Source organism: Falco peregrinus, chromosome 4 (assembly GCF_023634155.1).
Source record: "Falco peregrinus isolate bFalPer1 chromosome 4, bFalPer1.pri, whole genome shotgun sequence".
In the NCBI taxonomy this organism is placed as follows: Eukaryota; Metazoa; Chordata; class Aves; order Falconiformes; family Falconidae; genus Falco; species Falco peregrinus.
Window position 1 is genome coordinate 96,730,205 of NC_073724.1, and position 23,772 is coordinate 96,753,976.

At 40.4% G+C, this 23,772-nt stretch overlaps 1 pseudogene; it reads left to right on the forward strand.

Annotated features, from left to right (window-relative positions):
* Positions 1–6,380: 6,380 nt before the first annotated feature.
* LOC106112725 (probable tRNA methyltransferase 9B) lies at positions 6,381–23,254 on the forward strand (annotated as a pseudogene).
* Positions 23,255–23,772: the final 518 nt, after the last annotated feature.

A 23,772-nucleotide genomic window follows, 5' to 3' on the forward strand; every position in this document is an offset into this window, starting at 1 on the left:
TTGTTACAAGCCAGTGTCTCAAAACAGAGTTTGCAAGGTTGGTCGTTGAGGGGAATTTTCCTTGGACCTCACTTAGGATGACCCCCTTAGCACTATCAGCATTCTCAGGGATGCACAGACGCATCTCCAAGGGAAGTTTTATTACTTAAGCCCCCCTTCCAGTGACAGTTCCATGTCAGGAAGAGCAAGCTGTGATGGTGATGTAAGGTTGCTTTATTACTCATAGCTGTTGCCAACATGTGTTTGTAAAAATTCTCCTTGCATGTCAGAAGAATTGGGCAATTTTGTGTCACAACTGCAGCTGAGGAGAGTAAGCACAGCAGCACAGCTTTTAAAGGTGACATCTCCACTCCACCAATACTTGTGCAAACACTGTGAAGTTCATTTTCTTTCCACATTAGGAGTAGGAGAAGGTGGCTGCTTTTGATATTATTCAGGCTCTAATTTTACCTCTTTCCTCCTTTTCTGTGAGACAGACATTGTTCCTCCATCACTTGCCAGAGGTTCCTAGGAAAAGATGTGTTGTAGTCCTACAGCTCCAAAGGGATCAGCAGACCATATCATTGTGGTATGAGCTAGTGAGCCAGAAGAGATCTTCCATCCATCTATGAAGGCAACAAGAACAGGTAGAGGAGAATCTTGTCACCAGTTACAGCTGAGTAAGTCAGGGTAGTGCAGCCACTGTGGGAACAAAAGAGAAGTTCAAAAACATAGCACTGATACTTATGGCAAAATGAGCTAATATTTATTCTAACTCTCAAGTATCCAGTGTCCCAAATTCCCTAAACAGGTTTTGCCTTCATTACAGAAGTACTGATAAAATTATCTTTTATATTAGGACCAAAGTTAAAATATTGAAAGCCACGAAGGGTGTCGGTGCATAGCTCAGTTCTCCAAGGTTCAGCACTTTCTCTAGCCTGAAAAGCCACAAAGTTCTCCTGTTGCATCGGACTCTGCTGCTGGGTTGCACTCCAGACTCCAGGACTGCAGATCAGGCTTCACGCTCCAGCTTTCTGTAAGAACACCCAGAAAGCACCACCACCTCCCCTCTGGAGTCAGCTTTACCCTTGTGTTCCCTTCAAAATATGCTGGGCCTTTTCAGGTGGTGTCTCCCTGCCCACTCCTGCAACGCTGGGAGCGGTACTGGTTACTGGCAATGCACGAGGCTGCCCTTCAGGGTTAATTTCCTGGATTAGGTGAAATGTCCCTGTGTCAGGTTTTCCAAAAGTTGTGGCTTTTCCTGAGTGAACACTGGCTCAGTTTCACAGATCCCATCCTTCCCTTCTAATTTTTCCTTCATTTTTCTGTTCTGCATGTAACTGCATCCCCAGCAGCACCTGCAACACAAGGAAAATTCAGAAAGGCACATACCAACCTTACATTGCAGCTGCCAGTGGCTTTAGAAAGGTGGAAGAGATGCAGTTCTGCTGCCTCCCAACCCAGTGAAAGGGCGAGGATAAGGCCAGTAGGATGTGCTGCAGGAACTAAGAGGCTGTGGGAAGGTTTCACCACACTATGATAATATTAATACAGCATTATAAGAAATCCCCAAATGGTTGATTAACTGTCAAAGTGTGATGCTCTGCCTCTGCGTGATGGTATCTGGGCAAAATGCAGTGAGGCCAACTCATTAAAATACTAACCTGGAGTTTCTCTACATGTCTGCTTTTTTATCCCCTCTGCTTTTTCTGCTTTTTTTTTCTCCTCCTTTTCATTTCCTTCCTAGCCCTTCATTTTCCCTCTTTATTATTTATAAAATTCCCTTTTATCATTTTCTTACCATCCAGCTTCTTTCATTTCTCCTTTTCTCCTAGCCCCTCTGTGCCCCATATTGCATTTCTCCTCCTGTTAATCAGTCCTTCCCTAGATCCTGACACCTCATGGGAACAATCGTTCAAGGGCTTTAAGGCTGATTTTACAGCTTTTTCTCTCTTGTTCTTTTCTTATCTGCTTCACAGGGGTAGGGACTGTTAGTCTGTTAGTCTGACTGCCAGAGCGCTCCTGTCATGGCTGCTGCTGCTGGTGGAAGAACAGACTCGCTGAAGGTCCCTGAAGGGATCCTACCAAGGTCCAGCTCAATATTTGCAGTTCTACACACATATTAGGCCCTTCACAGAAAAGCTGTTTCAATGCAGTCACAATGTAATGATTGTGTATAAGGTGGGGGTAATGATGGTGCAGGGGGTGCAGAGGGAGAAGAATTCAGCAGGCTTTCCAAATGTATCATCACAAAAATATTCATTTAACTGAAGGGAGGAAAGCACCGCCATCTCTTTCACAGGTATTAGAAATAGTGTTCCTGGAGTTGTTTGTTTGGAATTTCAGCTATGACAGGCCAGCTGTTATGTCATTTGCTGGCACTAATTACTGCAAGACTTTAGCTAATCTTGTTTGTGAAGAAGCCCAGCTCAGCTTGGCAGCTCCAGTTTTGTCTCTCTGGCTGGTGGCAGGGAGGGTTTGGTGGTGCCGGGACACATCTCTGAGCCAACCCCATCTCTCCTGTGCCCCTGCCAGCTCTTCCATGGTGTGGCCCACATGTACGACGCTCCAGAGGGGTCATAGGACCTTCGGCAGAGCTGGTCTCAACTCACCAGGCCGAACTTGGTGAAAGCCACTGCACAGCCGTGGGCAGCCTTGTCCTGCAGCTGCCTCCACCACCACGAGTGCTCAGGGGCAGAGGGAAAGAATAGGCATTTTTTTAAATGAGAAGTTGCTCATTACATATGGTAGCTTTCTGATGACATGTCCTTCTAGAAGACTCTCCCTGTCAAAATCAAGCTTATTACAAATTCAGTTTATTCTTTCTATTTGGTTGAACCACAGAGCAGCTGAATTAAATTGGCATCACTGAGTATTACCCAAAGAATGAAATTAATTAGAACTAGAAAACCTATTTTCCTCCCAAACAATATCTTTTTAAATTCTAAGATAAATTTAAGGCACTATCAACACAGCAGAAGCCACCACACCACAGCCAGAGGATGAGCTCCTGCTCTGGATCTGGGAACCAGAGCATCTTCCACCAGCTACCTGTGGTACCCCCCTGGGAAGCGATGCTGTGGGGTGTCAGGACTCCCTGAGGTGTGGGACACAGTCTGCATGAGGTTTGCATCCCACACAGTCAGAGGCTTCACAGTGTTCAGGAAGTTAATAATCACTTATGAACTTCAAAATTTTTAATGGCTTTTAAACTCTAATTTAATTTCACTTTCAATCAAGTTGTGTCAAATTTAGCTTAAGAGTAGGTGACAGGCAGTCAGGCTGAACTGCTGCTCTGTACCTCTTCGTTTTGCTTTCCTGACAGCCCTGGATGAATACATTTACTTTTTTTTTTTTTTTTTTTTAATTTGCATAAAGGTAGAGGTGAGTCTGCTCAAAAGAAAATATCTGCATTCCCCAAAGCCTTTGTTATGCAAGTAAGCAAACATCACCAGTGTAAAATGCCATTGTGTGACATTTGCAGCACTAAATATGCAATTTTGTGTTGGGCAGAAAATGTGTTCTTTCCTGAAGCACAGCTCGATTTCCAAGTTCTTTTCTGGCCTTTCCTGTGACTAGAGAAAGGATGTGGGGGATGACAGAGAAACTGGAAAGCCTTTGAAGTTCAGATTGACATGTATAAATCATATGTTTGAAGCCGAGTCAATCCCCCAGAAATTGTTTTTTCCCAGACCAGATCAGTGGGCATCCCTGTTTGCTTTTTTATTTTGGAGATGGTTTTTTTTCTTGCTTCTGCAATGTGTGTTGTAACCAGTTTCCTAGGGTTGTCTGAACATTTTTACTTAGTAAACTTAGTGGCTGTGCCCTCAAATATCTCTCTGTTCTCTTCCTCTGGCACAATGTATTTTGTATGGTTTTCAGTCTGTTGTACTAAAAGCATTAAATGGAGTGTTGACAAGCATTTTGTGGTTTATGGCTTGGTAAGCATAGGGAATGGGTGATCACCAGACTCGTCTAGGCAGAAATGTCCATCGCATGACTGCTGGTGGTTGCTGAGACCCAGCCTGACTGGTCTCTTCCTCCAGCCTCTCCCACAAAGGGCTAGTTTCTTACAGAATCTTATAGAAAAAATTCTTTTAATAGCACCTTGCAGAGCTGGACTTTTAAATTTCAGAGAGTGCAGACTGTTGCACCCACTCTTGGAGCTACTGTTTTAAAATAAAAGATGCTATGTCTTTCTTAATTGTAGGTAGGATTTAATCAGAGCCCCTGGTCCATCCTTTTTGCTCCTGTTCCAGAGGAAATACTGTTTTACACACAACTCATGATGGGCGTTTTGCATTTAAACATTTTTTTTCCCTTAGTTTGAAAGGGTGTTATACCATGTGGTTTCTCTTGCTAGGTGCTTTCATATGCACCTTCCTTCTTTTCCCGGTCATTGTCTCAAGCTGGTAGCAACTTTCAGGCTGTCCCTCTGCCTAAGTGAGCTATGCTGAGCATAAGCCTAGAGTTAAACAGAAAGAGCTCTGTTCTCTTCCCTCCTGTGATCTTACATCAATTCACCCGTTATTATTTCCTCTTGTCAAACGAAGCAATAGCAAAGCTTTGAAATGATGTTGCGGCTTTTCCAAAGAACAATTTCCCTCGCCTTGTCTAGCCTCCTTCTGCCTTTCCCTGTATATTTGATAGTACATCAGCTTCGTCTTGAAATGATCCCCAGTAGAGCACTTTCAGCTTTTTCAACCAGGGTTTTTCTGAAGGTATTTTTTAAAAACTAGCTTCTACAGCAGAGTTTGGTTATAATGAAGAACAATAAAAAAAAATCATTCTACCTTGGAGAGCCAGTCTTGTATGCACTAATGCATATAGTAAACTCTGTGTGTGGAATATCCCCACTGGATTCAGTCAGTGGTATTGTTTGCACACACAGAGTTAAGCACCTGTGTAAATGCTTGCAAGGTGATGGCTTTACATCTCACTAGAAGCTAAAAAGATACGCAGTGCAGTGCAGGAGAGACTAAACCAATGCAACTCATTTTCATTGTCTTTGTTTTTTTACGATTACCTGTGTTTCTGAAGTGGCTGTTTATTTAGCAACATATATAATGAAAAGGACAGTGATGATATTCCAAAGAATTTCTTCACCTCACTCCAGTACTTGTCATCACTCTGATCTAGGCAGGATATTCAGGAAAGTTGCAGTCTGGGCAGTTTCCCAGTGATGCTGAGTGAATATCTGATATGACAGAAGGCACCAAGGGCTACCGGATTTAATCCTAGCACAGTTTTTCAGATTAACGAATGACATAAACAAAACCCCTCCGGAGCTACTTTCTTGCTGTTACTGCAGGATCGAATTTGGCCTTAGTCTGCTCCAGTGTTTCTCTTTGATGTAATTGCCTAGGAAATCACAGAACGATAGTCTTTTGAGCTGACAGGATTTTAAATGCTTATGGGTCTGGAAATAAGGACCAGATAAGGACTATATCAGGACTCAGATTAATGGCCAGCCTGCAGTGCAGAGAGCTTGGGTGAGGTGCTGTCATCAATACCTTTGCCTCAGATAAGTTATTCTACATGGAGTTGTTTGCAGCATGCAAGTGGAGCTGGAGCAGCCTGTCTTGGTGGCCCAGATCTTCATTAAATCAATGGAAATTCTGGCATGACCAGCATATGTTCAATGAAGTTCAAAATCTTTACAGCCTTTCTGTACAAAGCTTCATGGTGAACTGAACAATGAGTTAGGATGCAATAGGCTACTCACAATATCACAGGGTTTTCCTGGGGGCATTGCTAATACCAGCGCACCATGTCAAACCAGAACAGCTGAAAAAAAAAGGTACTTGGAAAGCTGGAAAGATTTTCGTTAATAGTAACACATGGTGTCAATGAATTCTACAATGGGAACTCTGTAAGCATGGATCTTTCTGGATGCTGAATGAAGCAGAGGAGAAATGACACTTTTCAGAGCTTTTGTTTCAGACTCAGCATCTTTTGGTATTCATCATCATTTTCAGCTGCTGTTTTTTAAGATGTGTCTGTAAACAAAGGACTTCTTAGAAAATATCTTTTTCAGGGATAGACTGAAAAAGGTGGAAGACTTTATGAAGCAGAAGTTAACAGCTTCCGAAGTACAACAATGCAAGCAAGTTGATAAACATTGGGTGGCAGGCCATAAAATTCCATTCAGAATTATATAAGAAAACAATACATAGTATAAAATCATAGAATGGATTGCCTTTCTTCTTTAAAAGCCTCAGCAATTTCTCTCTAATGACAACATAGTGTTTGGAAATACTATTTGATAAATAAACAATGTCATACTGCTTAGCTTAAGGAAATGTACTTTGGTAACAAGAGTTTCAGCACTTGCTTTTCTCCCTTCCCATTCTCTAGGACAGTTGCACTGCCTTCAGTGACTTAGCCTAGCCTTTGTTGTGATGGAGAAGGAAGCAAGCGGACTTGAGAGTGACCACATTCATAGTGTATATGAGAAAATTGCTCCGTACTTCAGTGACATATGCTACAAGTTATGGCCAAAGGTGCAGCATTTCATTTCAGAGCAGGAACCAATCAGCCTGACTTTTGATATTGGTGAATGGCATTGTTTATCACACTGCCAATGACAGTCTATGTATGCCCTCTCTTTCTATCAAGCAATGTTTGTGGCAGAAGAGCTTGTGAATCAAGCTGGGAAATCAAAATGGCTGGACTGACTATCAAATTTGCCTCCTACTTTGCTCCACCATTCATAGGTATATGAAGACACTTTAACTTTTCCCAGTATTTAGTCAACTAAACTGGAACACTAAACTGAAGCTAAATTTATTAAGATGTCATTAGTGTCTGCTAATGTTGCGTATTGGTATGACAATTCTGGAATTTGAAGTCTTCTTTAGGTCTTACAACATGTGGCCAATTTGAAGCAAGTATCGTGACACTGTCCTGAGTGCTCTGAGAGATGATGTGTGACAGCTTTTAATCCCCTGAAGGTTTGAGAATGGAGAATGTCTAAACCATATTATGGAAGCCTCTGTACTGGCTTCAGCACCTGCACCATAAACGGGCACATGCTGGTTGCCCAGATGAGGTCTTGGCATTCACTCATCATTTCTACAAGTTTAGGCTAGACTCCTGAATAGCTTTTTGGACCTGTACCCTTTCCAGCAACACAGATGTGTAGTCTCCCCACTATAGCACAGGAACGTTTGTGAAAGAGAAATATTACTGAGGGTTGGGCTAATCACACTGACTTTTTGGGTGTCATTCAAACTTTACTGTATACTTTTCCCAGTTTATCACAGTCTAAATGCTAGGAACTAAATTCCTACCAGATCTTGGCATATTTTACAATTTTTTTCAATGTGAACAAATAAAACACGTACAAAGAACCAGCACATTGAATTTTTACCAATGTCACAGACTTAGGACTTTGTTAACACTGTGATTTAAGTTCAGGCTTGGCTCCTGGACTTTGGCAGCTAGCTGCTGGTGTCCGTGGCCAGATAGGAGTTTCATGTGAAACACAGTTGCCAAGAGTGGTGCCACACTGCCGTAGAGAAGTCTACTTGCAGGGTTCTCCTCTGCCTCTCCATCCCTGGGAAGCAGCCTTTGGTGTTAGATTAGAGGAAATGTATTTAGTAGCTCTTGTTTAGTTGATACTGGAGACTTTCTCCCCTAAAGTGAAAACCAGGATCCTCTTTCTGCTCTTTCTCCTTGGCAAATAGAGTCTAATACTAGCCAAGTGCTGGCACCATTTCACAGCACCTTGTCTCACCTGGTGCTGAAATCAGGCATGGGAAGGACTGAGAGAGCTCCAGCTTTTCTCTGGATATCTTTCCTTCATTCCTGGGAGATGGGATCAGCAGTTAATATTAGACAAGCAGTTAGGAGCAGACTTCTATCTGCAGCTCAGTAATGATTCATCTCCCATTCAAATGGCATAACTGAATGATGGAGCTGGGAGGCTTCTTACTGGACATAGGGACCCACACAGCATTTCAGAATAGGTGTTATGGGATGGCTGTAATTTAAGTACAGGGACTTAATGCTTTGGAAGCCTCAAAAATAACTATAATTTTTTAAAAAAATGAACAAGAGAGAAAATCTGGGCTCTAACCCAAGCTTAATATTTGATGTAAGCATAGCCATAAACAGGATGTGAGCTAAGGTCTACACAAGGTACAGGGTATTATGCTAGATGGATGCATTTACCTCCCTGATCTTAATCCAAACTATGATTTTTATGATGTAGGTGAGAAGATAAGTTTTTAAAATAAATTATCTCCTTTAAAATGCACTTTCTGTTAAGATCGAGACAATTCTACAAACAAATTATCAAAAATTTAGATAAGATCCATTTTACTGCTGACATTAAAATCATTCTTATCTAAAGATGCCTGCCTTTATTTCAGCACAAGAAGTATTTCAGTTTGGGAAGACATAAATTTCCGTGTTGCAGGCTCCATTATGAAAAGGAAACTGCATGAAGATACCAGAAAAAGAAACTCCACTGTTGTCATGGTGACAGCAATTAGCAGCAGTTAAAACAGCAAACAATGGATTTAATGGTTTGATCTAATAGTGACTTAATTACTTACCAGACTAGTTTGTCTATCAGCATTTCAATACACAGGAATAATTCAGTGCTGTGCTTCCACTACACGATGCTTTTGCTTAGCATTTTGAGTCTATTACAAGCAGAATTGCAGTAGCATCATTATCATAAATATTTTTTATTCCATATGTGGTGGGAAGGCCAAGGTAAATGCTCTCTAGCCATCCCACTTAAACACCTCTTGTCATGCAGCAGAGAGTCTGCTAGACAGAAAGGAGCAGTCTGTGTTCATTGTACTGTGATGGTAAAAAATAACCTGAATTCCACTGCAATTGTATCTCCTTTAAAATGGGTGGCAAATTTCAAGCTATTAGGGCCAGTCAAGTGTGTGCATTTTGGCTTATGTCAGGAATACATTTTCTTTTGTACAGACACCAAATGTCCACCTTTCTTTCTCCTCCTCATTATTTTTTAGGCTGTGGAAGTGGCAAATACCTTCACATCAATTCCCAAGACTATAAACTGGGTTGCAACTACTGTTTCCCATTGGTGGAATCAGCATTAAATGAAGGCCATGAAGTAATGGTATGCCATAGCTTCTGTCTGCCTTATTAAAGTGAGTGCTTTGACGCTGCCCTGTCCATCACCGGTAAGTTCTGAGTGCTGCCAGCATCTATAGGCCAGACCTTTATAAAGAGTCTAAATCACTTAGGCTGGCATAGCAATGTCTTCTAGGTTCAGTTTTTTTCAGTGACCAACAGAATATTTTGTGTTGTGTAAACCAGGTAAATCTACATTAGCACAAAAATTTTATATTATTGCAAACAGTGAAAAACTGTGAAATGGGTAAGTCACACAGATGTGACTGAATTTTATTCTAGTCCAAGCTCAACTAAATTATAATGTGCAAAACAGGAGAGGAGAGCCTGGTTTGTGCCTTATCACATGGAAGAAATTTGGAATGTTGGCTCTGTCAGGAAGAAGATGTAACAAAACTTGCTTAGGAACACTGAGTGTATTCAAAGCTCAGTATTAAATCCTTCTACACCTTTCCAAACACTGTTTTTAACTCCCATGTTAGATGGTTTGTCAGGCAACACAATTATTTTTGTGCTTATGAGGACAGATGACCATGACACTGATCCAGCCAGAAAGTAACCCAGTAAAAAGAAAGGCTGCTTCTAAACAGATCAGTCACCCATTGCTTCACTGCAGAGAGACCTGTTTCAGCAAAAGCAAGGGATAATGCAGAGAAAGGACAAGGAGCCGACGACAAAGCAAGCAGAAGAGCTTGTTTCAGTAGCACTGAAGTAGTTAGCATCAGATAACCTCATATTTAATTTCTTACAAGATTTTTCCTTTTTGGTTAGTTGCCCTTTCCAACCTCAGTTAATGATGGAGGAGCTACCTGTCTTTGCCACTTTTCAAGCAGACATTGAATGGTAGCTTTAGCCTTTGCTTTTTTATTTTAGGTTTTGAAGATTCTTTTGTTTTGGGAGTCTTGAAATTACTCAACCACCTTTTAAAAGTTAGGTGTTAAGCTTATACTGATTAGAAGTTGGACAATACTGTAAATAAAACAAATTACAGTGCTCAGCAAACTTGATTTTCCGTTTCTCAACCAAAGGAGTGCGAAGGTCTCTAAGCCTTGTTAAATCAAAGTGAAATGTTAATAGCTTACATCTCTTGAAGTTAGTGAGTATCCTGACACAGCCTTTTCTCCGTGTTTGGGTGACCTTTCTTTAAGCCCTGAAGGACTTTACTTTTCAAGTCTGGGTCCATTTGACATTTGATGGAAATCTAAGATTGCATTATTGTCACTGGTGCATCATTGCATGGGGCTGTGACCCATTTGAAAATCTTTCAGTCATGATTTAAGAAACGTGACAAGTAGCTAGCAGTCCTTATTGCTGTGTTTTCACATCCTTTGTCCAGATAGAGTAACAACCATCATGTGCCCAACGGAGATTTGGCATTCTCTGGAAATCCAGGGTAAGGAAGTGAAGGACAAGCCAGACTTGCTGAAAGGGGTTTGTCACAATGTTCAGAAGTTGTATGACTCAAACAGTCTGTGCCCCAGGAGTACTCGTCAACAGTCTACAGAAAAGCAGAGTAGCTGGGATGAAGTTGCTGAAGATGTGGAACTACAGCCCTTCCTATCCACAGCAAGCTGAAAGCCCTGCTTGCATGGCTGCTGGGTGAGAAGCTAAAATTGGTCAGAAATCCAGTAGGACACTCAGGCAACAGGGAGAACTGTGTCGTTATGGACCGTGGCCCTTTCAGCATTATAATATGGCTGCAAATTATAAAGTTATTTGTTACAACCTTTATCATCACAGATCATGCATGAACCATAGTAATGATCATGTTTCCTTATTATTGTTGGAAAATGTGATTCAGATGCATTATAAAACTTCAAATAATATGTTAAATTATTATATGTACTAGTATACAGCATAATATTAGTACAGTACATATATACTATAGTTTTGGTAAGCATGTGTTCTCTTAATCTTGAGGGGATTGTCAAGGGAGGCAAGAAATTTCTGTAGGTGTTCTAAAGCCAGCTCTGTAGCAGGAAATATTGGCAGAAGAGGAGCATCAAGTCTAACTTGATGATTTTTCCTTGTATTCAACACCTATTGCGTACACATGTATAATGAAGTATTTTTGCCAGTTCTGTGAATGTGATCACCTATACTGACAAGAAACAAATTTGGACATATCAGCAAAAGTTTTAAATGAGCTGGTTTCAAATGCTTAACATTCTGTTCAAGGAGACAAATTGGCCCTGTGAGTACACAATTCCTTCCACCATGTTTTCAATGCCTTTCCCAGTGTATTCATAGCATAGTTTTGATATTTAATACCACCGAACAATAGAAATCATCCACTTTGCCATATACTGATGGCTTTGCTACTGTTAGCATGATGGAGCCATTCCTGTAGTATTGAAATCAGTAGGATTTCTGCCACTTGCAGTAATGGAAAGAGGACTGGCCTGACATTTCCGCTTTGGCTAAGGATTTGTTTTGAATCTTAATGCAGGACTGAATTTTTAGCATGGCTTTCCCTCTATCAAGGTGGCTTTCTCCTTTATATGAAAAGGAGTCACGTTTATATGGTCATGTTCTGTGTTAATAAAATCTTGTATATGCTGAGCTCTTGGACTCTGAGATGGGAAAGGGATAAGAGACAGCTTTTTCTGTTAATTTAGATAAGCAATTTCTTTCCTCCAAATGCAAAGGTGAAGACATCACATTTTCCGTTCTTATTAGGAGTCAGATACTCAAGTCAGTAGAGTTATTTCATATCACTGAAATACCTGATCAGATTCTTCATCCCAGTGGGGAGAAAGGGTTCCTGGAGTGAAGAGCATCAAATGGCTTTCTTTGGTGTTAATACTGATATGTGAAAATTAACTTCACTTTTATCTGTGATCTTCTAGTCATGTGGTAATTTAACAGAGAGAGTGAGGAGAACCTAAGGGATGTAAACCCATCTAGTCTCTAATTTACACTGTCTGGGAAAATGGTCTGTGTAATTGCAGAGTATAATTCTTAAAGTTTACAAGGTGGAAGAGTCTTTTGCAGAAAAAAGAAGTCCAAACTAAAGATCCAGGAGAGTTTCTTTACTATATAGGGTTCTGTCTTTATGGTAAGATTAAAAGAGACACTGAGCAAGAAAAAAAATGAGTGTTAGTATTAGATAATATCAGCACAGTTACATTGCACTGATGTGCCAATTAGTATAGGCAAAATATTGCAATGTCATCATGACATAGTTTCTTTAGCCCATAAGGAACCCTCATTTTTCTGTGCAACTTTGGTTATTTTGGCATAACACTGTTTTGTCAAATGTCATCACTACATGCCAGTTCTAAATTCTGTTTTTCCTAAGGATCAATCAGGATTACATCATAACAATTTTAACTTTTTCAAAGAAAAACGCACTGCGGTCAGAAAATTACATTTCCCAAAAGAAGCAGTGTTAAAGGTACAACAAGCAATCTGTCTCAGTGGAAAGCAGAGTATAATGAGGTCTGGTATGACAGCATCAGAAATTCTTTAACATATAGAGTTATATGTCTCTATATGTTAAATATAATAGAAATTTAAAAGACATCATAAAAAATGGCCCACTCTGCTTGGCTCTCATGAGATCCCACCCAGAGCACTGCATCTGACAGATGACTGATGACAGACAGAAGAAGGACATGGACTTGTGGAAATGAGTCCAGAGAAGGGCTACAAAGATGATCAGAGGGCTGGAGCACCTCTCCTATGAAGACAGGCTGAGGGAGTTGGGCTTGTTCAGCCTGGAGAAGAGAAGGCTCCAGGGACACCTCACAGCAGCCGTCCAGCACCTAAAGGGGCCCTACAGGAAAGTTGGAGGGGGACATTTTACAAGAGCATGTAGTGACAGGACATGCTTTAAACTGGAAGAGGGCAGATTTAGATTAGGTATTAGGGGGAAAGTCTTTCCTGTGAGGGTGGCAAGGCACTGGCACAGGTTGCCCAGAGAAGCTGTGGGTGCCCCATCCCTGGCAGCGCTCAAGGCCAGGCTGGATGGGGCTTTGAGCAGCCTGGTCTAGTGGAAGGTGCCCCTGCCCATGGCAGGGGAGTTGGAACTAGATGGTCTTTGAAGGTCCCCTCCAACCCAAACCATTCTATGGTTCTGTGATACATTCTATGAAAAAACATGACTATCAAGAATTACAAGGGATAGTGTGAAGAAACAAAGTCAGGATGACTACAGCATAACATGAATTAGAACTAGGATAAGGTATTATAAATGTGTACGAAGCAAGAGGAAACATAAAGAAAAGAAGAGCAAGTAACTGGTGATGGGGGAAGTTGTATTTTTCTTTGGTCTTTACCAACAGTTAATGGTAGTCATCAAGTTAAAGCTCTATTAACAGAAGTTTAGCCTATAAAAAGAAAATAATGGCTTAAAAAATATTTAGATAAATTAGGTTTCACAAATTGTTAGGAAATAATTAAATTAATCTTAAACTATTGTGAACTAGCAGATTTTCTCTAAATTCTCCAATAACTGAAGAAAAGCAAACATAAGACTTGCTTCTGAAAGAGAGAGAAAGAATATCGCAAGGAAGCCAGCCTAACCTAGATTTGTGCAAGGATACTAGAATAAATAATTTAAATAATCTGATTTAAATAGAATAAATTATTCAAACCTACGGAATACTAATGTAATGGGAAACAGCCAACATGTATTTGTCAGGAGCAATCCAATCTGCTTTCTGTCTTTGACAGGGTAATCATCCCAATAGACAGGGTAGCAGTAGAAGACATGATGTATCTTGACTCTTGTGTCATTGTTGCAAGTAAAATAAGTAAATAGAGCTAAGAATATGGAAAAAAAAATCATTCTCATAATGGATCAGTGATTCACTGTCCAGTCAGGACACATTTCAAAGGGGTGCTATTGGGAGCGCCCTACATGTCTTTTGATGCAAAATTTTAATTAATACCTTTGATGGCAGGCAAGAGAGCATACTGAAAAAATTGTGAATGGCTCCTATGTAGGAAGAATTGGAATTATTTTGGAAAATGGGATTTGACATCCAAATGATGAAGAGTTGTCTGAAATCAACAAGAGGCGATACAGCAACAATTGAGAGGGACGTACCATGCTCAGGAAGGAAACATTCAATGAACAAAGTCAAAAATTATGTCCAGGCAAGATGGTCCACCAGCCAACTATGTGTGAGTAGTGTCATGCTGTTACAAAATCAGGCAAATACCTGTCTGCAGAATGGTGACAGAGCAGTTTCGTGGAAGGCAGAAGAATGAGTCATCCTCCTGCACTTGATGCTTTTGAGACCCTGGGTGGAATATCATATCTGTTTTGGGGATCATGCCTTACAAAGTTATATGGAGACATTTTAAATAACTGATGTTAAGAAAATCTGAATTATTAGGGGAACCTGAAGGAATTAGGTTTGGTTAGTCAAGAAAGGTACAAAATAAGAAACATATTAGTCTTCAAATACATAAATGATATTTACAGAAAAGCATTCTTTATTTGACATGGGAATTTAAAAATAATCATTTTCCCCTGCAGCAAAGGTTATTTACCTCTGATATTAAAAGGCTTTCAAGAGCAGGTTAGAGCAATTTGGGTCACATTTGGGCCAAGTGTTTAGTTCTGCCTTGGAGCTGGAAAATGAATGACCTCTATTTTTGCATCTATTTTAATTCAAAGGCTACCTGACCTTGTTGAGCAAAATCTATTGACTCTTCTATAACCAGTTGCTACCTAATGTTAATACAGCTCCTCTCACAGCAGCGGACTCTCCTCCCTGATGGAAGTCAGAGGTGCAAAACACTAACAAAGTCTGAATATCACAGGAGGTCTTGGAGACAAAGGAGAAATGCCACCCACAAAGGGATTTTCTGGCTCTGACAAGGTGATCCACAGTGTACCTCTGCTTCTGAAATATCTGCAAGCCCTGATTTCAACTTTGGTCTCATGACTGTTAGTGTTTGATTTAAAGAGAACAATACAGTTATTTCTAAGGTAGTAGTCGGAAATTCTTAGAGATGCAAAGAAGCTCCACAGGAGAGTCAGAGCATGTGGTTGTCACCTCCAGGGTTTATCTGTCATGCTGTTGCTCCCACTAGGTTTTTCAGCCAACAGCATTGTCTATCGGTGCAATTCTCACCAACAGGGAGAAACCTGATTTCTATCTCAATTAAATCAGGAGCTTTGTGTTCCTTGCACTGATATTTTCATGCAAGTTATAACTGTTTTATCAAAAATTTCCTAACTTTATTTCCAGTGGATGATACATAGTTATCTCAAGATGAGGTCAGGGCAGAAAAATTAATGAGCTCTTTTTTTTTCCTTGGAAAAACATGCATGACAACAGAATAAGCTCTGCCCCTCACTGTTCCTTCTATTGCTCCAAGTTATTGAAGTACAGAACTGGTGCAAACTCCAAATACACCCGTACATTTAGTTTAATTTTCACAGTAGCAGCCAGCAGCCTGCTCAGCATTTTTAAATGTAATCATTTATTTTAGACCACACTCGGGCTATCTGTGGTTTTATCATTGTCGTCATGTTGACAGTATGTCAGTTTTTGATCTCACCTACATGTTCTCAGTGACATGGTACCTGGTTGCAAGGTCTTGACCAGCTGTTGGGTATCATTGAAAGAGGTGACAGCTTCTCACCAGCTGCACAGCTTGCTTGTGTATGGTTGCTGTCCTCTGCTCTCTTGGGGAGACGATCATCACAGCCATGGTTTTGCAAGGAGGAATGGCTGAGCAGCCCCCACGTGATGAATTTGGCAGGTTTGTGCTGTCACCTGAGAGCAGGCTGTCAAGCACAGGGGTTTCTCTCTGTGCTACCCAAAAGCTGCTTCTCCTGCGAAGTAAAACCTTGAGATCCAGAATGGATCCAGAACGGCATTCAGGCACCTGATCTGGGTGCACATTTACATTTTCTTCACTAAATAAAGATCCATAGCGCCAAGGCCTCTTTTGGGGTTCATGTCTTACAGAGCACTGCAGAGATTTTTCTTTTTTCCTCTTTCCAGTGCAGCCAAGTCCTCAGGGCAGTCACCCAGAAAGCAGGAGAATTCAATTCACCTCCTTCCTCAGCCAGAGGCATTAAACACCCACATTTCCAGTACTTTGGGAAGTGTCCCAGTCCTTCAACACTCAGCTGCACTGGGTAGAAAACCCCTGCCACCACCATCCCTTGGAACCTACAGCCAAAATCCCAAGGGAGCTGGAGGGGACGCCGAATCCGGCAGTCCAGCATGTGGAGCACACCTGGGAGGGAAGCAAGGACAGCAGCTGCCTGCATTATTTCCTCTGCATGCGGTGACTGACTAACCTAAAGTGTGTAAGCAAGATGGAATGGTGCTTGAGAACCACCAGAGCCGGCTCTGAGAGGCCACTGGGGCAGCAGTTCCAGGCAAAGCCATGCTCTTCTGGGTGGGCAGGGGGGAGCAGTGCTTGGGGCTCAGAGCAGGCACATGGAGGGCGGCACAAAACAAGGGGGGGAACGATTCGATGAGAACTGCTCCACTTGACCTTGCTTTATTACCCATTTTCACTGGTTTTAGCTATAGACCCTATTCCATGCTGCTGTGATGAACGTTTCAGAATTAGCTTTAATATGAATGCAGAGGTAATCCCACTGAAACCAGTGTAGCTGCTCAGATGGCTAAAATTAAGTATATAATTATATTTCTGAATCAAGGCTTTAATAAGTTAATTAAATTTTATAATTATGATTTTTTTATAAAAGCAGCATTCTTAGCTAATGCTAACCGTAAATGTGCAAAAATAAAAGAAGCAATAAATTTTCCAACCTAAGTAATTAATGAGTTATGTTTTTAATAGGAAAAAGATTTTAATGGAAACACTGTTTGAAGTTTACTCAGTAATTCTTTGGCATATTAGTATTTTTCCTCCCCTTTTTATTTTTGATACCACCATAATGAAAAGACTAAAATCATATTTAACTTGGAATCATGCCTTTATGTTGTGTTATGTATGTTCCAATTGTTCCTATTATTAGAGCTGACAGAGATAAAGTGACATCTGAAGTGTCTATACGGTATATACAAGAGTCTCTGAGATAAAGATTCTGTGATCCTTAAATGCTTTCCAAATATCTCTGAAGGGATTTAACTTCAGTAAAGAAATGTGACAGGGAAAAGCAATTTCTGATTACACAGGTTCCTTTTTACCATTTAACAAGGTTTAAATTGAATCACTGACCTAAAATATTAATTTTGAAAATGACTTCTAAAAAAAATTCAGACAAAGTTGTTGATGCTTTCAGTTTTGTTCTCTGAAGACAGCTGAATGACACAAAAATGTATCTTGCATTGTCTGCTTGTTCTAAATAATCCCTTTTAGTAGGATTAGTCACAGTATTAAATTAAGAGAAGGAGCAATTAATTATATTCTTATGAAATGAAGAAGAGAAGAATCTTTGAAATGTTCTCCTTTCCTCCTCACTCCTTATTTTTGAAATCTAAATTGCATTATGTATTTTTCAGTTATGGAAAATCTTCCAGTCTTCAGTTTAAACAGAAGTGGTGGGAATGAGCAGTACATGGCACAAAAGTAATTTGGACTGACTTTTAGGTATGCTAGGGGAATGTATGGCCAAAATGAAAAAGAATGCTTGATTTATAACAGCTGTTAATCCATGAAGCAAGACTTTGCTACTGCAAAGAGCTGATGGGGGTTCTGGACAAGCAACTGCGCTCACTTCAAACAAGTATCTTTGTGCTTAGATTTTTTGTAATTTATTTTTGCAATAGTTTCTTTGGTTGTTTAAGCAATTGAACGCAGTTCTGCTTGTCCTCATCACCCTGGCATGGTGCTGGTTAGTATGATCATGATGATCATAATGATGACTCATTAAAGCCCTTTTTGTAGGGGATTTAAGGGTTTTTTTCTAGCTTTTGTTACAAAGGTTGCATAACAGCTAAAAGCTCTGGGTATTCTTCTGTGGAAAAAAGCATGAGGATAAACTTTTGGAAGAAATGAGGTAGAAAGCTACAGAGGAGAGCAGTGTAATAATCAGGATGTATCACTAACTCTCTGATAAACTTCGGGAAAATGAGCACAGATTATTAAGAGAGATTGCAAGGGCTGTGAGGCCAGAAAACGCAATATTGAGAAACAGCAATTATCCATATGTAGGTTGTGTAAATGATACACAAGGGCATGAAACCTCTTGGAAAGATTAATCTGAGAACTCACCAAAGGGAAACAACTCTTATTAGTCTGAAACAGTGCATCAGGCCCACAACAATAAGTGATTGTTCAAGAACCACATTATTTCACTGAATTTAACGTGACCATAATCAAACCACCTGCTAGGAACAAAAATGCTTTAAAAAAATCCACTGTGTAAAAGTTTACTACCAAAAAGGAAGGAAACTCTGAAGAAAAGTGGAAAGGGAAAGCCAGAAGGGTAAAATGCTAGCAGACAAGTGTGGAAAATACTGAAAGACTCAGTGCTGAATGTTTAGTGTAGGTGTATGGCACCTATAAAAAGGCCACTGTTCCACAGATTCCAATGTAATTTATAATTACAAATGAAATGAATAGGCTAGTGATAAGTTTGCTGGTGACATAGAGTTATTCAGGATTACTGACTGCAAAGAGTTGCAAAAAAAGTCTCATGTGAAAGTAATGACTGGGTGCAAAATTGCAGAGAAGTACTTGTGGATAAATGCTAGGCAATGTGCACAGGAAAAAATAGCAAAGTGTACAGGCACAGTGGTACCCTCTATTCTTGTTCAGGAAAGAGATATTGAAGTCATTATCAGACTTATTTTCATTTGCCTGAAAAATATTATTTCAGTGTTCAAGTCTGTATTTAAATATTAAGAACAAAAATGAAAATCCAGAAGAATGGTAGAAGATAAATGCCTGGTGCATCCATATCTTGAATACTGCATGAAATTCAGGTTTTCTCCACCCCTGGAAGGATATAGATGAACTAGTAAAGGTCCTTACAACGGTCAAAGGTGCAAACTCTTTCTGTATGAGGAGAGATTAATGGGCTAGGCCTCTTCACCCAAAAAAAAAGAGTATCACCATGAAAGTATAGTAAGTGTATACATCATATTGCTCCTGAACAAGAGGGAGATAGCACCCCAGAACCCACAAATGATATTAAATTAGTGAGTAGGGAGTAAATTTCTGTGGGTTTTTGTTTTTTTTTTTACAACAGGAGAGCCACAGGGAAAGATTTAAAACAGAAGGAGCCATTTTTCTGGAAATATATATATATATATATATTTTAAAATAATTAAATTTCAGACTCCTTTGACATGTGAATTTGTGTAATCAGAAGTACAAGTGAGTCCAAGAAAAAGTATCCATGGAGGACAGATCCATCACTGGCATTAGATGAATGCTCCAGGCTGTGGCTGAGGAAGCTCTTAGGCTGCCGACTGCAGGAGGCAAGGGGAGAGAGCATCACTGTTCTCCCCTTCTTTTTTTCCCCATCTGGTGCTGACTGCTGCCACAGCCCCATGCTGGAGGGCTGCTTGCTGCAACCCAGCATGAGTTTCCTCTGATATTGTTTTCACCACCTGCAAGCTTCTATATTTATTGTAATTTTGGACAAAACTAATTTTCATTTAAAGTACCAGTCGTTATGACAAACGCACTTTCAAGCATCTGGGCCATTGTTTTATAGTGTGTGGATGGTGGGAAATAACCTTAAAATATGTTGAACAGCTGGTGAAAAATTGTTCCAGGGTGTAGCACTAAAGGACCCCAGGGAAACCTTATTGCATATTTCAGTGCTTAAAGGGGGCTTGTAAGAAAGATGGAGAGAGACTTTTTACCAGGGCCTGTAGTGACAGGATGGGGGCAACCGTTTTTAACTTAAACAGGATAGATTTAGATTAGACATTAGGAAGAAATTCTTTCCTGTGAGGGTGGTGAGGCACTGGCACAGGTTGCCCAGAGAAGATGTGGATGTCCCATCCCTGGGAGTGTTCAAGGATGGGCCTTTGACAATCAAATCTACTGGAAGATGTCCCTGCCCACGGCAAGAAGCTTGGACTAGATGATCTTTGAAGGTCCCTTCCAACCCAAACCATCCTATGATTCTATGAAATATGGCCCCCAGTGCCTTCTACTCAGCAGTATGAGAGTAGTTGTGGGGGAAGCAGATCCGAACCGCTTCCAGTGGCGAAGAGAGAAGCAGGCTCGTATCGCCGCTGGGCTGTCATCAGGCCCTGGGTGAGTGTTTGTGCCTCACTGCCAGCTAACATCAGCCACTCAACAGCACCTTCACCGCACGGTACAGATCGTTCAGTTACAACACAGTTTCAACATACAAGGAATTTAATGTACAAGGAAAAGAAAGAAATTATTTGTTATAAGCCACCTGCTTTATCTGAATGTGGCTGCATGGTGATCTTGGTGCCTGACAGGTTTGGCTTTGATTAAAAACAATCATTTGCAATAATTTGTGTGATAATCTGTAATTTCAGGATAGTGTGAATTTGCCCCATGCAGATGCTCTGTTTCCTTGAGTTATGCCTCTCTAAATGGAATACATCACCCATGGCTTTTAAAATTATCTGGAAAATTTATCTTGATGACACGAAAGTTTTGCTCAGTGTGAGATTTTATTAATACGCTGTAATTTCTTAAATGATACTTGATGCTTTTTTAATTAAAAAGTTCATAATGTTTCAATGTCAATATCTCGACTACTGCTAGAAGACCTGAGCTTTTGAAATTGATTTCTGTTCATCTCAAACAAGTGAAACCTACGGGCAGAGCAACTGAATAACTAAATGTTAAAAGACCCTATTTCTTCAAATCTTGCCTTTTGATCCTCACATTGCCGGCGAGGCTCTGAATGCATCATTCATTGCAGGGAGAGTGTTTTCCTATCTCAGCTGGACTGCATGCTGTTATTCTTTTAATTGTAAAGTGTCTCTTTCTCTGAAGCAAATGGATCTGATGGTGAATGGCTGCCCTGACAGACATGGAGAGACTGCTTATACAGAGCTTCTGCTAGAATTTTTTATACTTTCTAGAAAGAATTGAAAGCTTGCACCCTTTTTTTTTTCCTTGAACAATCTGTTATTTTTCTGTGGAAACCAACACCTCAACAGCTTAACCAAAAACTGGTTTGTCATTGTAACCTGAGGTGGTATGTGTAGAAATACTTGCCCAAACTGGCACAGGCATTTTCACTGAGGAAAATATAAGGTTGGATAAATATCACTAGTTCTCCTGCTTTAAGTTTTCAGCATCTTTAATATGTGCCCTTTCCTTCCCAGCACTATTCCAGGATCGTTTCCTATTCTTATTTCTCATGTAACATTCATATAATGTAGCTGAAACTTTGCTGAAGTAGGTGCTGTGCACCAAGACCTAATCAACCCCAACATCTCTCAACCTGCAGAGCTGCCGTTCAGCAAATTCCTGCCAAAGCCTGAGACCAACTGCAAATTTTCGGGAGTCAAATTTAAACTCGGTTCTGACTCAAGCAAAGTTGCACTGCTTGAGTTTCACCCTCATAACAATGAGGCATCCTCCACATCATGTGTGTTTGTATGGTGTGGGGGGTTATCAAGCAAAGGTGGGATTATCTAATTTTTGTTTTCATGGTATCTGCTTGTTAATGCAGCAGTGGACAAATGCTAGCTGACCAAGTGTCTTTCATGCATATGTTGATGATTTAAATGTATTCCAGGCTGATAGTGACTGCTCATTTTTTCTGCTCTTTTACTGACGTCTGTCAGTAAAGGAGGAGAGGTGGGCAGGCAGGTTTTTTTAATGGCAGCTCTTTTTTAATGGGTATCATCAGCAGGATCACTAGCATGGCTATTGCAAGGACCATGTATGGCCTCGGTCTTTCAGAAGTGCTTCTTTCAGTCTGCAGATGAGCGTTAGGTAAGGGTAAAAAAGGGCCAGGCTGCTTTGCCACTGACCAAGTGGTAGCCTTTCATTGAGAAAATGAGACTGTTTATTGCTGATCTGAAAGATATTGCTTTCTTCAACATTTCTAAATTCTGCCATGTATTTAAAATAAGTCAGTGTGTTAGGAACTGTTCAGAGTTAGAGATAGTATGATGTTAGAGATGTTAGAGATAGTACAATAACACATAGCACAATGGAAGATAAATGATGTATTCCTGTGGTGCAAACCACCAGCTGCCAGTGTATCAGAGCCAGTCCCTGTCCTTATACTCTGTATTCATTAGTGCCTTGAGGGATACTTATTCACCTTATCTGTTCTGTTCTAGTGATTCACCATTTTTCAATGGAATAGAGGCACATGCAAGCAATAAAAGAGATGGCTCGTATCTTGAGAGTAGGAGGCCAGATAATGATATACGTGCGGGCAATGGAGCAAAAATGGAGAAGATTTGAAAAGCAAGACATCTTTGTTCCTTGGAATACTTCACCTCCTTCCTGCTCCTTGGGTGAGCCTTGCTCACACAGAGTACAAAAATCAATTCTTCACAAGGATAAAGATCTGGCTTTAAACCAGCCCTGTCGTATGCTGGATGGGACTTCAGAGGTACGCAGGACAGCAAGGTGATCATCCTGTGGAGGGGAGAAAAAAAGCACCATGCACAGTGTTAGAGAAATCTCTGACATGGTCTCTGTTCTGAGGATCACTTCACTCGGTATTAGATCTGGGCGACCAGTGGCACCAAGAAGAGCTCAATAGTTACTGCAATTACAGTGCTCAGCTGAATAAATTACACAGATATAAAAAAAAAGTTGAACAAAACAGAGCACGGCTTTCTGAAATGCTGCTTCTGACTTTTTTTCTACATTGCAAACCGAGTTTTGAAAATACAACAGAATTCTGCTATTCAGAATTAGGGCAAGCAACTATACAGCTCCCTACAGCTGCAGATACTCTCTTCACAGTAGCAGCAGAGTGTATTTACCTGACCTGATTTCACATCAGAAAGAATTAGCTGTCAGACAACAACTTAAAATAGACCATCACCAAAACAAAGATCTTTCTGCCAACCTCAAAACAAAAGCAGAACAGGCTCTTTTCTGCAGAAAACAGTCAATGAGTCTGCTCTGACCATGCAAAGCAGACAAGCAGATGGGTCCTGGTGGGGCCAGGTACTACCACGTTTTTAAAGAAAGGGGGTTTGCTGGGTTGATAGAGCATCATATTTCTGAGCTACATATTACTCATTCATACTTTGACCACACCAATTGGTGCGCGATCACAGAAAAGACTGAAGTTTAGAAGATCTAGGGGAAATTTCCCTATTGAAATGCACAGGGAATACTTAGGGGCTTTCTTCCTTTTGAAAGCGAGGGCCTTTGAAAATCTTTCCTGAAGCTTTTTATAGCCTTGAGTTTGTTTTGGGGGTGAGAGAGACATATGAGGAGGAGTCTGCTTTGAAACTCTCAGGTTCTGTGACTTTGTTTTCTTTGATTTTGTTCTTAAAATACACCTCTATTGAAACTTTTTTTCTAGAGTTATTATTTCAGACTGTATGAGCACATTTTAGCATACTGATCCCTTTTCATAAACTGCTGCCAGCTGTGTTTTGTTGCTTGAAAATAGGTAAAATACAGTCGGAAGGTGATTGCTGGATTATTTTTTACATGTGTATTAAAAGTCTTTGTTACTATATAATCATTCATGTCAACTTTTTATTTTAAAATTTATTCTACTCTGCCACTTGATGTAACATAATGCAGGAAGTAATTGAAAGATGCACTATTTTATTACAGTTCGCTTTGTCAGCCTATATGATA